We start from the raw sequence: 13,397 nt of genomic DNA, 5'->3' as shown, positions 1-13,397 counted from the left end.
AGCTGTTTAAAGGCACAGTCAACTTAGTGTATGTACACTTCTGACTCACTGGAATTGTGATACAGTGAATTATAAGTGAAGTAATCTGTCTGTAAACAATTGTTGGAAAAATTACATGTGTCATGCACAAAGTAGATGTCCTACCCGACTTGCCAAAACTATAGTTTGTTAACAAGAGATGTGTGGAGTGGTTGAAAAACAAGTTTTAATGACTCCAACCTAAGTGTATGTAAACTTCAACTGTATATAAACAAATCTTGCATATCTTAATTTATTTCCACAATTAACAAATAATATGCATAATAATGTTGACATACGAAGGATTGTTTCCCATAACCAGGATTGGCATTACAAAAATGACATTTTTTGCAAGCAACTCTTATTTTGGCAACAATTTGTGATTCACCCTATATTGTCCCTAATGTTATTACCCCATAGCAACAGATGTGGGATACACACTCACACACACACAGACAGACAGACTCCCCACCCTTCCCCCACAAACAACCACAAGCTCAGATGTTCAACATCAAGAGAAGACTTGATGTGTGAATGCATATACAGCTGTAGCTGTTTGAGAAGGCATACAAATTGAGCAAGAATGGGGAGATTTGATTAACCAATGTCAGGTCCTAGCTGATGGCTCCCAGATACACCCCCCCAACCCTGAAACACAGACACGCTGGTTCCCCGTTATGACCATTTTTCAAGCATCTCTGTGCACTCAGACCTTTTGATTATTTTGTGCCACCAGGGCCACAATAATTTGCCCCCTCTCTGTTTGTCTGAGTGTGACCCCCTCCCCATGGTTTAAATTTGTTGAATTTGTTGTTGCCTAATCTGTTGAGATAATTTCCTTATTAATTTCCAGCCAGATGTAAAATGTTCATGTTTTGACTAATTTAATAGAGTGGGTTAGGTCTGCTCTATACTAAATTAGCATAACCCCTGTGTTCCATAGGGTCTATTGTTGTTTTTGTGTGGTTTAGGCTCAGACCATTTCAGTAGGTGTGAGCAGAAACAGGCTCCCTCACTTCCTGACAGTTAGCAGCAGCAGGTCACAGTGAAATATACACTGCTCAAAAAATAAAGGGAACACTTAAACAACACAATGTAACTCCAAGTCAATCACACTTCTTTGAAATGAAATCAAACTGTCCACTTAGGAAGCAACACTAATTGACAATACATTTCACATGCTGTTGTGCAAATGGCATAGACAACAGGTGGAAATTATAGGCAATTAACAAGACACTCCCAATAAAGGAGTGGTTCTGCAGTTTGTGACCACAGACCACTTGTCAGTTCCTATGCTTCCTGGCTGATGTTTTGGTCACTTTTGAATGCTGGCGGTGCTTTCACTCTAGTGGTAGCATGAGACGGAGTCTACAACCCACACAAGTGGCTCAGGTAGTGCAGCTCATCCAGGATGGTACATCAATGCGAGCTGTGGCAAGAAGGTTTGCTGAGTCTGTCAGCGTAGTGTCCAGAGCATGGAGGCGCTACCAGGAGACAGGCCAGTACATCAGGAGACGTGGAGGAGGCCGTAGGAGGGCAACAACCCAGCAGCAGGACCGCTACCTCCGCATTTGTGCAAGGAGGAGCACTGCCAGAGCCCTGCAAAATGACCTCCAGCAGGCCACAAATGTGCATGTGTCTGCTCAAACGGTCAGAAACAGACTCCATGAGGGTGGTATGAGGGCCCAACGTCCACAGGTGGGGGTTGTGCTTACAGCCCAATACCGTGCAGGACGTTTGGCATTTGCCAGAGAACACCAAGATTGGCAAATTCGCCGCTGGCGCCCTGTGCTCTTCGCAGATGAAAGCAGGTTCACACTGAGCACATGTGACAGACGTGACAGTCTGGAGACGCAGTGGAGAACGTTCTGCTGCCTGCAACATCCTCCAGCATGACCGATTTGGCGGTGGGTCAGTCATGGTGTGGGGTGGCATTTCTTTGGGGGGCCGCACAGCCCTGTATGTGCTCACCAGAGGTAGCCTGACTGCCATTAGATACCGAGATGAGATCCTCAGACCCCTTGTGAGACCATATGCTGGTGCGGTTGGCCCTGGGTTCCTCCTAATGCAAGACAATGCTAGACCTCATGTGGCTGGAGTGTGTCAGCAGTTCCTGCAAGAGGAAGGCATTGATGCTATGGACTGGCCCGCCCGTTCCCCAGACCTGAATCCAATTGAGCACATCTGGTACATCATGTCTTGCTCCATCCACCAACGCCACGTTGCACCACAGACTGTCCAGGAGTTGGCGGATGCTTTAGTCCAGGTCTGGGAGGAGATCCCTCAGGAGACCATCTGCCACTTCATCAGGAGCATGCCCAGGCGTTGTAGGGAGGTCATACAGGCACGTGGAGGCCACACACACTACTGAACCTAATTTGGACTTGTTTTAAGGACATTACATCAACGTTGGATCAGCCTGTAGTGTGGTTTTCCACTTTAATTTTGAGTGTGACTCCAAATCCAGACCTCCATGGGTTGATAAATTTGATTTCCATTGATAATTTTTGTGTGGTTTTGTTGTCAGCACATTCAACTTTGTAAAGAAAAAAGTAGTTAATAAGAATATTTCATTCATTCAGATCTAGGATGTGTTCCCTTTAGTGTTCCCTTTATTTTTTTTATTTATTTGAGCAGTGTATATATATATATATATATGTGTGTAAACTTAGCAAAAACAGAAACGCCCTGTAACAAAAAAATCTCAACGCCCTGTAACACACAGCGTTGAGATCGCCTGCAATGACAACAAGCTTAGTCCGATGATGCTGTGACACACCGCCCCAGACCATGATGGACCCTCCACCTCCAAATCGATCCCTCTCCAGAGTACAGGCCTCGGTGTAACGCTCATTCCTTCAACGATAAACATGAATTCGACCATCACCCCTGGTGAGACAAAACCACAACTCGTCAGTGAAGAGCACTTTTTGCCAGTCCTTTCTGGTCCAGCGAGGGTGGGTTTGTGCCCATAGGCGACGTTATTGCCGGTGATGTCTGGTGAGGACCTGCCTTACAACAGGCCTACAAGCCCTCAGTCCAGCCTCTCTCAGCCTATTGCGGAGAGTCTAAGCACTGATGGAGGGATTGTCTGTTCCTGGTGTAACTCTGGCAGTTGTTGTTGCCATCCTGTACTTGTCCCGCAGGTGTGATGTTTGGATGTACCGATCCTGTGCAGGTGTTACACGTGGTCTGCCACTGCGAGGACGATCAGATGTCCGTCCTGTCTCCCTGTGGCGCTTTTCACAGTTTTCATAACTGACCTTAATTGCCTACCGTCTGTAAGCTGTTAGTGTCTTAACGACCATTCCACAGGTGCATGTTCATTAATTGTTTATGGTTCAGTGAACAAGCATGGGAAACAGTGCTTAAACCCTTTACAATGAAGATCTGAAAAGTTATTTGGATTTTTACAAATTATTTTTGAAAGACAGGGTCCTGATAAAGGCAGTTTTTTTGTTGTTGCTGAGGTTATTGTAAGAAATTGGCATGGCAGCCGCGGTGCAATTTCAAATCAAATCAAATGTCACATACACATGGTTAGCAGATGTTAATGCGAGTGTAGCGAAATGCTTGTGCTTCTAGTTCCCGACTATGCAGTAAAATCTAACAAGTAATCTTAACAAATTCACAGCTACCTTATACACACAAATACACACACATGTAAAGGGATGAATAAGAATATGTACATATAAATACATGGATGAGCGATGGCCGTGCGGCATAAGCAAGATGCAGTAGACGGTGTAGAATACAGTATATACATATGAGATGAGTTATGTAGGATATGTAAAACATTATTAAAGTGGCAGTATTTAAAGTGACTAGCGATAGCTCCATGTAAACATTATTAAAGTGGCGTTATTTAAAGTGACTAGCGATACCTCCATGTAAACATTATTAAAGTGGCGTTATTTAAAGTGACTAGCGATACCTCCATGTAAACATTATTAAAGTGGCGTTATTTAAAGTGACTAGCGATACCTCCATGTAAACATTATTAAAGTGGCGTTATTTAAAGTGACTAGCGATACCTCCATGTAAACATTATTAAAGTGGCGTTATTTAAAGTGACTAGCGATACCTCCATGTAAACATTATTAAAGTGGCGTTATTTAAAGTGACTAGCGATACCTCCATGTAAACATTATTAAAGTGGCATTATTTAAAGTGACTAGCGATAGCTCCATGTAAACATTATTAAAGTAGCGTTATTTAAAGGGACTAGCGATACCTCCATGTAAACATTATTAAAGTGGCGTTATTTAAAGTGACTAGCGATAGCTCCATGTAAACATTATTAAAGTGGCATTATTTAAAGTGACTAGCGATACCTCCATGTAAACATTATTAAAGTGGCATTATTTAAAGTGACTAGCGATAGCTCCATGTAAACATTATTAAAGTGGCATTATTTAAAGTGACTAGCAATACCTCCATGTAAACATTATTAAAGTGGCGTTATTTAAAGTGACTAGCAATACCTCCATGTAAACATTATTAAAGTGGCATTATTTAAAGGGACTAGCGATACCTCCATGTAAACATTATTAAAGTGGCATTATTTAAAGGGACTAGCGATACCTCCATGTAAACATTATTAAAGTGGCATTATTTAAAGTGACTAGCGATACCTCCATGTAAACATTATTAAAGTGGCATTATTTAAAGGGACTAGCGATACCTCCATGTAAACATTATTAAAGTGGCATTATTTAAAGTGACTAGCGATACCTCCATGTAAACATTATTAAAGTGGCATTATTTAAAGGGACTAGCGATACCTCCATGTAAACATTATTAAAGTGGCATTATTTAAAGGGACTAGCGATACCTCCATGTAAACATTATTAAAGTGGCATTATTTAAAGTGACTAGCGAGAGCTCCATGTAAACATTATTAAAGTGGCATTATTTAAAGTGACTAGCAATACCTCCATGTAAACATTATTAAAGTGGCATTATTTAAAGTGACTAGCGATACCTCCATGTAAACATTATTAAAGTGGCGTTATTTAAAGTGACTAGCAATACCTCCATGTAAACATTATTAAAGTGGCATTATTTAAAGGGACTAGCGATACCTCCATGTAAACATTATTAAAGTGGCGTTATTTAAAGTGACTAGCAATACCTCCATGTAAACATTATTAAAGTGGCATTATTTAAAGGGTCTAGCGATACCTCCATGTAAACATTATTAAAGTGGCATTATTTAAAGTGACTAGCGATAGCTCCATGTAAACATTATTAAAGTGGCATTATTTAAAGTGACTAGCGATAGCTCCATGTAAACATTATTAAAGTGGCATTATTTAAAGTGACTAGCGATACCTCCATGTAAACATTATTAAAGTGGCATTATTTAAAGGGACTAGCGATACCTCCATGTAAACATTATTAAAGTGGCATTATTTAAAGTGACTAGCGATACCTCCATGTAAACATTATTAAAGTGGCATTATTTAAAGTGACTAGCGATAGCTCCATGTAAACATTATTAAAGTGGCATTATTTAAAGTGACTAGCGATAGCTCCATGTAAACATTATTAAAGTGGCATTATTTAAAGTGACTAGCGATACCTCCATGTAAACATTATTAATGTGGCGTTATTTAAAGTGACTAGCGATACCTCCATGTAAACATTATTAAAGTGGCATTATTTAAAGTCTGAGTAACCATTTGATTAGCTGTTCAGGAGTCTTGTGGCTTGGGGGTAGAAGCTGTTCAAATTAAGAAGCCTTTTGGACCTAGACTTGGTGCTCCGGCACCGCTTGCTGTGCAGTAGCAGAGAGAACAGTCTATGGCTGGAGTCTTTGAATTTTTGGGGGGCCTTCCTCTGACACCAGCTGGTATAGAGGTCCTGGATGGCAGGAAGCTTGGCCCCTGTGATGTACTGGGCCGTACGCACTACCCTCTGTAGTGCCTTGCGGTAGGAGGCCGAGCAGTTGCCATACCAGGCAGTGATGCAACCAGTCAGGATACTCTCGATGGTGCAGCTGTAGGATCTGAGGACCCATGCCAAATCTTTTTACTCTCATGAGAGGGAATAGGCTTTGTCATGCCCTCTTCACGACTGTCTTGGTGTGTTTGGACCATGATAGGTTTTTGGTGATGTGGACACCAAGGAACTTAAAGTGCTCAACCTGCTCCACTGCAGCTCTGTCGATGAGAATGGTGGTGTGCTTGGTCCTCCTTTTCCTGTAGTCCACAATCATCTCCTTTTGTCTACATCACGTTGAGGGAGTATCAGGAATCAAGGTAAGACCCAAGTGCAGACTGTGTGAAGTAACAATGCTTATTGTAACCACAGGGGCAGGCAAACGACAGTTTAAGGCAGGCAGGGTTCGATAATCCAGAGCAGAGGCCAAGGTACAGGATGGCTGGCAGGCTCAGGTCAGGCAGAGGTCGCTAATCCAGAGGTGGAGCAAAGGTACAGGACGGCAGGCAGGCTCAGGGTCAGGACAGGCTAAGGTCAGGCGGGCCGGTACAGGGTCAGGACAGGCAAAGGTCAAAAACCAGGAGGATGAGGAAAACGAGAGACTAGGGAAAAACGAGCAGAGACAAAATGCTGGTAGGCTTGATCAAAGAAGATAAACTGGCAAAAGACAGAAAGAAAACACCGGTATAAATACCAATAATAATGGGGAAGATGGGCGACACCTGGAGGGGAGTGGAGACGAGCACAAGGACAGGTGAAACAGATCAGGGCGTGACAGGGAGAGGTTGTTATCCTGGCACCACATGGCTGTCTCATCGTTGTCGGTGATCAGGCATACTACTGTTGTGTCACGGCAAACTTTTATTTATTTTATTTTATTTAACTAGGCTAGCGATAGTTAACTGGCAAGCCAGTTAAGAACAAATTCTAATTTACAATGACGGCCTACCCCGGCCAAACCTAGACTACACTGGGCCAATTGTGCGCCGCCCTATGGGACTCCCAATCACGGCTGGATGTGATACAGCCTGGATTCAAACCAGGGAATGTAGTGACGCCTCTTGCACTGAGATGCAGTGCTTTAGACCGCTGCGCCACTCGGGAGCCCAAACTTAATGATGGTGTTGGAGTCGTGCCTGGCCATGGAGTCATGAGTGACCAGGGAGTACAGGAGGGGACAGAGTACGCACCCCTGAGGAGCCCCCGTGTTGAGGATCAGCGTGGCGGATGTGTTCTTACCTACCCTTACCACCTGGGGGCAGCCCGTCACGAAGTCCCGGATCCAGTTGCAGAGGGAGGTGTTTAGTCCCAGGGTCCTTAACTTAGTGATGAGCTTTGGTGTTGAACTATGGTGTTGAACAATGAGCTGTTGTCAATGAATAGCATTCTCTATTGTGATTGAGTCAACGCAATATTAGCCACGTTCCACTTTCCACATACCAAAACAAAACGAACTATGCAAGAGATTTTGTTGTAGGCAGACCGCATCGGAGCAGGATTCTATTGGGCACGACTCTACACAGATCGGTGCGGCATAACCAATCAGAGCTGCAGTAGGCCAATATGCAAATAGACGCTTACATTTGTGGCCGTGAGTAGATGCACTTGTTTTGAGATCAAAGCAAGATCTGCATGAAGCCACATTTTGTTCATATCCTTTACTAGTTAGTAAGTTATTATCCCAGTCATAGATAATTTGTTGTCGTCAATCGGGAAGTGATTGCTTCCTACAAGAGCATGAAACGTGCACATTTCTAGACATCTTTAAAAAGCAAGTCAGGTAAAGAGTTTTTTTGTCTTAAAGGGGCAGTGTTGTATTTTGAGACCGGCTTGAATAACATAGTAGAAAATAGGCAGAGGGTAGAATAATTTGTCGGATTTTTTGTAATAATGGTATGGGAATAATAATACATTTTATTTTGTAAAGTGATTTCTTGCATCAAACAACAAAACAACATTTTCAGTCACCTCTTGAAGGACAAGTAGATAAACAGGTTAATGTCAAGCCCTGCATGTTTTTTTTCAAAAGTCTCATGGAATGTAGGCCCACATTGAGTCCCACACATTGGCAGCGACTGTAGGCTGAATGATAGAACAGCTATTTCCATGTTAGAATGTTATGCAATGCATTTTCTCCATTGTTTTTGATGGTAGGCCACTCTGGTAGGCCTACATTATGATCAAATAGCCACAGTAGCCTACTTGGCCACTGTTAAAACTGTAACTTAAAGTGGGTACAGCCTCAGTGTTCACAGTAAATGCGCACTGAAAGTTGCACAGAATTTTCACAACGGTCAAGTTTGTCCTCAGCAGACCTGAAATTTGCTCAGTGCAGACAAAAATTTGATGTAACATTGCTGATGGGTCTTTCTCTTAAAGGGGAACTTCCCGATTTAGCCTTGGTTTCAATTCTCCTCATTAGGAAATGCAACTGAGAATGAGATTTGGGTCTTGGAGGCGTGCTTTTGTGTGTGTGTAGGTGTGTATTCAAACCAGAGGAGGCTGGGGGATGAGCTATAGGAGGACAGACTCATTGTGATGGCAGGAATGGAATGATGGAACAGAATCATACATGTAGTTTCCATATGTTTGATAGATACCCTTCTGTTAATTCCATTCCAGCCTCCTCTGGTTCGAACGTGTGAAGAGTTTGTACTTTCACTCTGCCAAAACAGTACACAGTTAGTCACTCACCCTAGATAACTTGAAAGTCTAAACAAATCTTGGGTCTGGAAGTAGCCTACACTAGCTAGCAAGCTAGCCAACTTCCTTCACTAGCTTCAGCTGCCAATGAGCAACCATGGCAAAATTGGTTGAACTTTGGATAGCCTACCTCTGGGAATGTTGCACGACTTTTAGTTGTCTCATTAAATGTGTTCAATATTTGTATATTAATTATTACAATTTATAGTTGGTTTTTAAGTAATTGAAATTTGAAGCTTTTGACATTTTTAAAATGTACATTGTGTAATATACTGATAGTCCCTAACTAGCCCCATAGGGATATCAAATGCCAAACCAAATTGACCATGTGCTTCGAATTGACGATTACTTGAGTGCTGCCAGCAGTTTTGAAATAAACCCAAACCAAGGAAAACTGTTATGCTACCCTTCATTTTGTGACATACCATTTTTTCCTAATTATCTCACGAATCTCAGTTTTGAACAAGACTGACTTTATTACCAAAATGATCTTATTTACACTTTGTACTCAATTGACACGAATACATTCTTCGGACTGATATTGATGCCACATCGGCTGTTTTCTACCAAATAAGTTGTTTTTAATTGCACTCCTTTTTATTCAGTCTATCCTTTCAACCTTTTCGTTATAAGAGTTTTTCTTTAAAGATCCAGGAGAGAACATACTGTAAATTAAGTTACAAGAGAAATTAGAAGTTGATGAGGCCCAAGGGGAGGGTTGGAGAGCAGATGAAATATGCAGAGTTGAAGAAACGGATGGAGGGAAATTGAAGTGGGGAACATGAGGGGATCGTGTAGTGCATTCAGAAAGTATTCAGACCCCTTCACTTTTTACCACATTTTGTTACGTTACAGCCTTATTCTGTATGTGGCATTCGCTTTCTTTTCATCTAACTCTCCCTCTGTCTCTCCCTCCCCTGCTCTTGTTTCCTCTAATTGGTTGTGTGTGGATACTGACGGGAAGTAGATGACATTTCATAACCTGTCACACACAGGGACCAGGGTAACAGAACAGTTTTAACGTAGCAGAAACAGTCCTCCACCACTCTGCCTCTCTTCTACCACCTTTCTACCAAACCAAACCAAACCTCAATCCATATTCCTTTATTCTTTTCATCCCTCACTCCCATTCCTTCTCCAAAGAGTGTGAAGAGACTGTGACCCCCCCCCCCCCCCCCCCCCCCAGTAGCCAACTTGTCTAGGGTGAGGTAACAGCTCTGCAATGCTCTAGCTCCTGTCTCATTGATCTTCAACAATGACTGACAAAGCCATCAATCACACGACACCATTCATTCCTGTGTAAAGACTCAAGGAGCAACGAAGCCAGATTAAGTCGGTTAAAATGGCGTCTCACGGACACAACACCCACTAGCTGTTTTTTTTAATGGTTCAATGAAAGTCAATTAACTAAGTAGACCAGACCCAGCTACTATTGCATTGATGTCTGTGGGTCACCCACGCTGTTAAGTAGACCGGAACTGACAATAAAAAATAAAAACAATGGTAAATGGCCTGAGTAAACTATCTTTATTTATCCACCATCTTTGCATAACATGCACCGTTTTAGGTACTCCAGGAAGTGACATTGCAGGCTAGCTCAGTGTTGCCCCCTCTCATTGATTAAAGGCATCAGCGTGCTTCAGTTCGTGGCCATTTTGAGACGCCATAGGCAGTATGCACCTCAAAAAGATAACTAAAGAAATCTGTCATTCATTATGACGTTTTTGCAGAGGAGATCTCAGTCACGCAATTTTGCATCTGACTAGGATGTTTGGTGCAGTATTTCTCAAGTGAACAAATGTGCACGAGGACGAGTTGTCTCTCGTCGAATGACAACAGGTTACCAACTTCGGCATACGTCAAGATAAAATGTTGTGTGGCCGAACAGCCAAAATAACGAGAGAGATAAACGTCACAAAATGTCATCATAATATATGCATGAACTGCGAAGCATGCAGACGTCTTAATTCAAGTTGAAGGCCCACTGGGATACTAAAGGATGCCATTAGCAACTAAATTATCCTTAGAACGTTTTCTTTGTGTGATTTGAAAATAATAGTTCAACGACATACATCTGGTATATAGAATGAATTATTGGTACCACGATTGTCTTGGATTTTAATGTTTTTATTTTATTTACATGAAGACTGACCTCAAAGATTGCCATTTTCCCATTCACTTTAATAGGGGATCACTCCTGTTTTCTGCAAACAATGACTGTAGTACCGCGGTCTGCCTTGATATTCCACGGCTTCAACGAGAGGGAGCACTCATTCTCCCCTGATCTTGAGCCATTGATAGTCATGTTTGGACTTGTCCTTCCATAAAACCTTTTCTGAACCTTAGTGCAATGATAAGCCCTGGTTGAGTTTGAGACGATTAATCAGAACGTTAGAAGAACGTTAAGGGTTCTTCTCCTCCTTTGTGGAGTGACCTTGGCGTCCCTAATCAGAGTGACAGACAGACGCTGGGGGGGGGGGGGTGGGGGGGGGGGGGGACAGAGAGACGGGGCATATTTTCAGGACCAACAGCGCCTTCAGAAACTAACATCCCCTTGACTTATTTCACATATTTGTTGTTTTACAGCCTGAATTAAAAATGTGTTTGTATATATATATATATATATATATATATAAAAACTAATCTCACCCATCTACACACATTACCTCATAATGACAAAGTGAAAACATGTTTTTAGAAATGTTAGCAAATTTATTGAAAATGAAATACAGAAATATCTAATTTACATGAGTATTCACACCCCTGAGTCAATACTTTGTAGAAGCACCTTTTTACAGCTGTGAATTCTTCTGGGTATGTCTCTAAGAGTGGTCTCAGGCACTGCATCTCAGTGCAAGAGGCATCACTACAGTCCCTGGGTTGAATCCAGGCTGTATCACATCCGGCCTTTATTGGGAGTCTCATAGGGCGGCGCACAATTGGCCCAGCGTCGTCCGGGTTTGGCCGGAGTAGGCCGTCATTGTAAATTTGTTCTTAACTGACTTGCCTAGTTAAATACAAAAGAGCTTTCCACACCTGGATTGGGCAACACTTGCCCATTATTCTTTTCAAAATTATTCAAGCTTTGTCTAATTAGTTGTTAATCATTGCTAGATAAACAATTTCATGTCTAGCCATAGATTTTCAAGTAGATTTAAGTCAAAACTGTAACTCGGCCACTCATGGACATTCACTGTCTTCTTGGTAAGCAACTCCAGTGTAGATTTGGCTTTGTGTTTTAGATTATTGTCCTGCTGAAAGGTGAATTAATCCCAGTGTCTGGTGAAAAGCGGCTAAATCAGCTTTTCCTCTGGGATTTTGCCTGTGCTTAGCTCCATTCCGTTTCTTTTTTATCCTGAACAACTCCCCAGTCCTTAACGATAACAAGCATACCCATAACATGATGCATCACCGCTATGCTTGAAAATATGGAGAGTGTTACTCTCCATATTAAAAAACATATTCCAAAACATGCATCCTGCTTGCAACAAGGCACTTAAGTAATACTGCAAAAAGTGTGGCAAAGCTTTTAGTCCTGAATACAAAATTCAGGACTAAAAGCTTTGCCACACTTTTTGCAGTATTACTTAAGTGCCTTGTTGCAAGCAGGATGCATGTTTTGGAATATGTTTTTTATTATTTTCACTCTTTCATTTAGGTTAGTATTGTGAAGGAACTAGAATTGACAATGTTGTTGATCCATCCTCACTTTTCTCCTATCACAGCCATTAAACTCTGAAACTGTTTTAAAGTCACCATTTTAGTAAATACTTTAGTAAACACTTATTTTTCTTAAAACTGCATTGTTGGTTAAGGGCTTGTAAGTAAGCATTTCACTGTAAGGTCTCTAAACCTGTTGTACTCGATGCCAGTGACACATTTAAAAATAAAAAAAACATTTTAAATTCAGGCCGTAACACAACAAAATAGTTCATAATGGTTAATCAATGTTAGTCTATCCATATTGTGAGATTTGAAATATAGGGTAAGCAACCTGATGATTAGCTAAGGTTATATAATCTGACCAGAGGTTACATCAAATGTATTATTTTAAACCACAGTATTGTAATGAGGTAATCTCTTTTCCTTTCCTAAGTGGTGCTGAGGGAATCACAATGAACAACAGAACACACAAGTGCCGACACTGATATGGGGAGAGACCAATTCACACCAACACATCTGCATTCATTTAAAAAACAAATAGGCACACACAAAAGAGCCATTGAGTAGGGGATGAAGGAGAGTTAAGTGAGGATGGCATTTGTCACTCACTACCATTTGAGTGTCAATGATGTTATGACGATGAAGAAATTTTCAGTGTCACAGTCTCCTCAACACTATACAGCTCTCCTTCCCCCACGAGATGATAGGGGGCACACATATCTTCAAGGCTTTTTCAAAGCCCAAAGACAATATGAACTGAGGCCCTCAAGTCATACAAGTGACAGACACACAGCTGAGGCACAGCTCCTTAGGAAAAGAGGGGTGAGATGGAGGGAGGAAGGGTTTTAAAGGAGGAAAGGGGATTAAGAAAGAGAAGGGTCCGGGGGAGAGAGGGAAAGTGGAGATTTAATGGCGAGAGTAGCAAGGGTAAGTGGAAGGCCTAGGACGGAGGGGGGAGGGGGAGAAGCAGAGAGCGAGAGAGGGAGACGGAGTGAATAGGGCCTTTGTGATCAAAAGGCTTGTTTATTTTCTTGGCGCTTGAACTCTTCAGGAAACACATTGGGTCTGTC

Source organism: Oncorhynchus kisutch, linkage group LG17 (assembly GCF_002021735.2).
Source record: "Oncorhynchus kisutch isolate 150728-3 linkage group LG17, Okis_V2, whole genome shotgun sequence".
NCBI classification, from domain to species: Eukaryota; Metazoa; Chordata; class Actinopteri; order Salmoniformes; family Salmonidae; genus Oncorhynchus; species Oncorhynchus kisutch.
The sequence above is the reverse complement of the archived record's forward strand: the minus strand, read 5'-3'. Positions refer to the sequence as shown.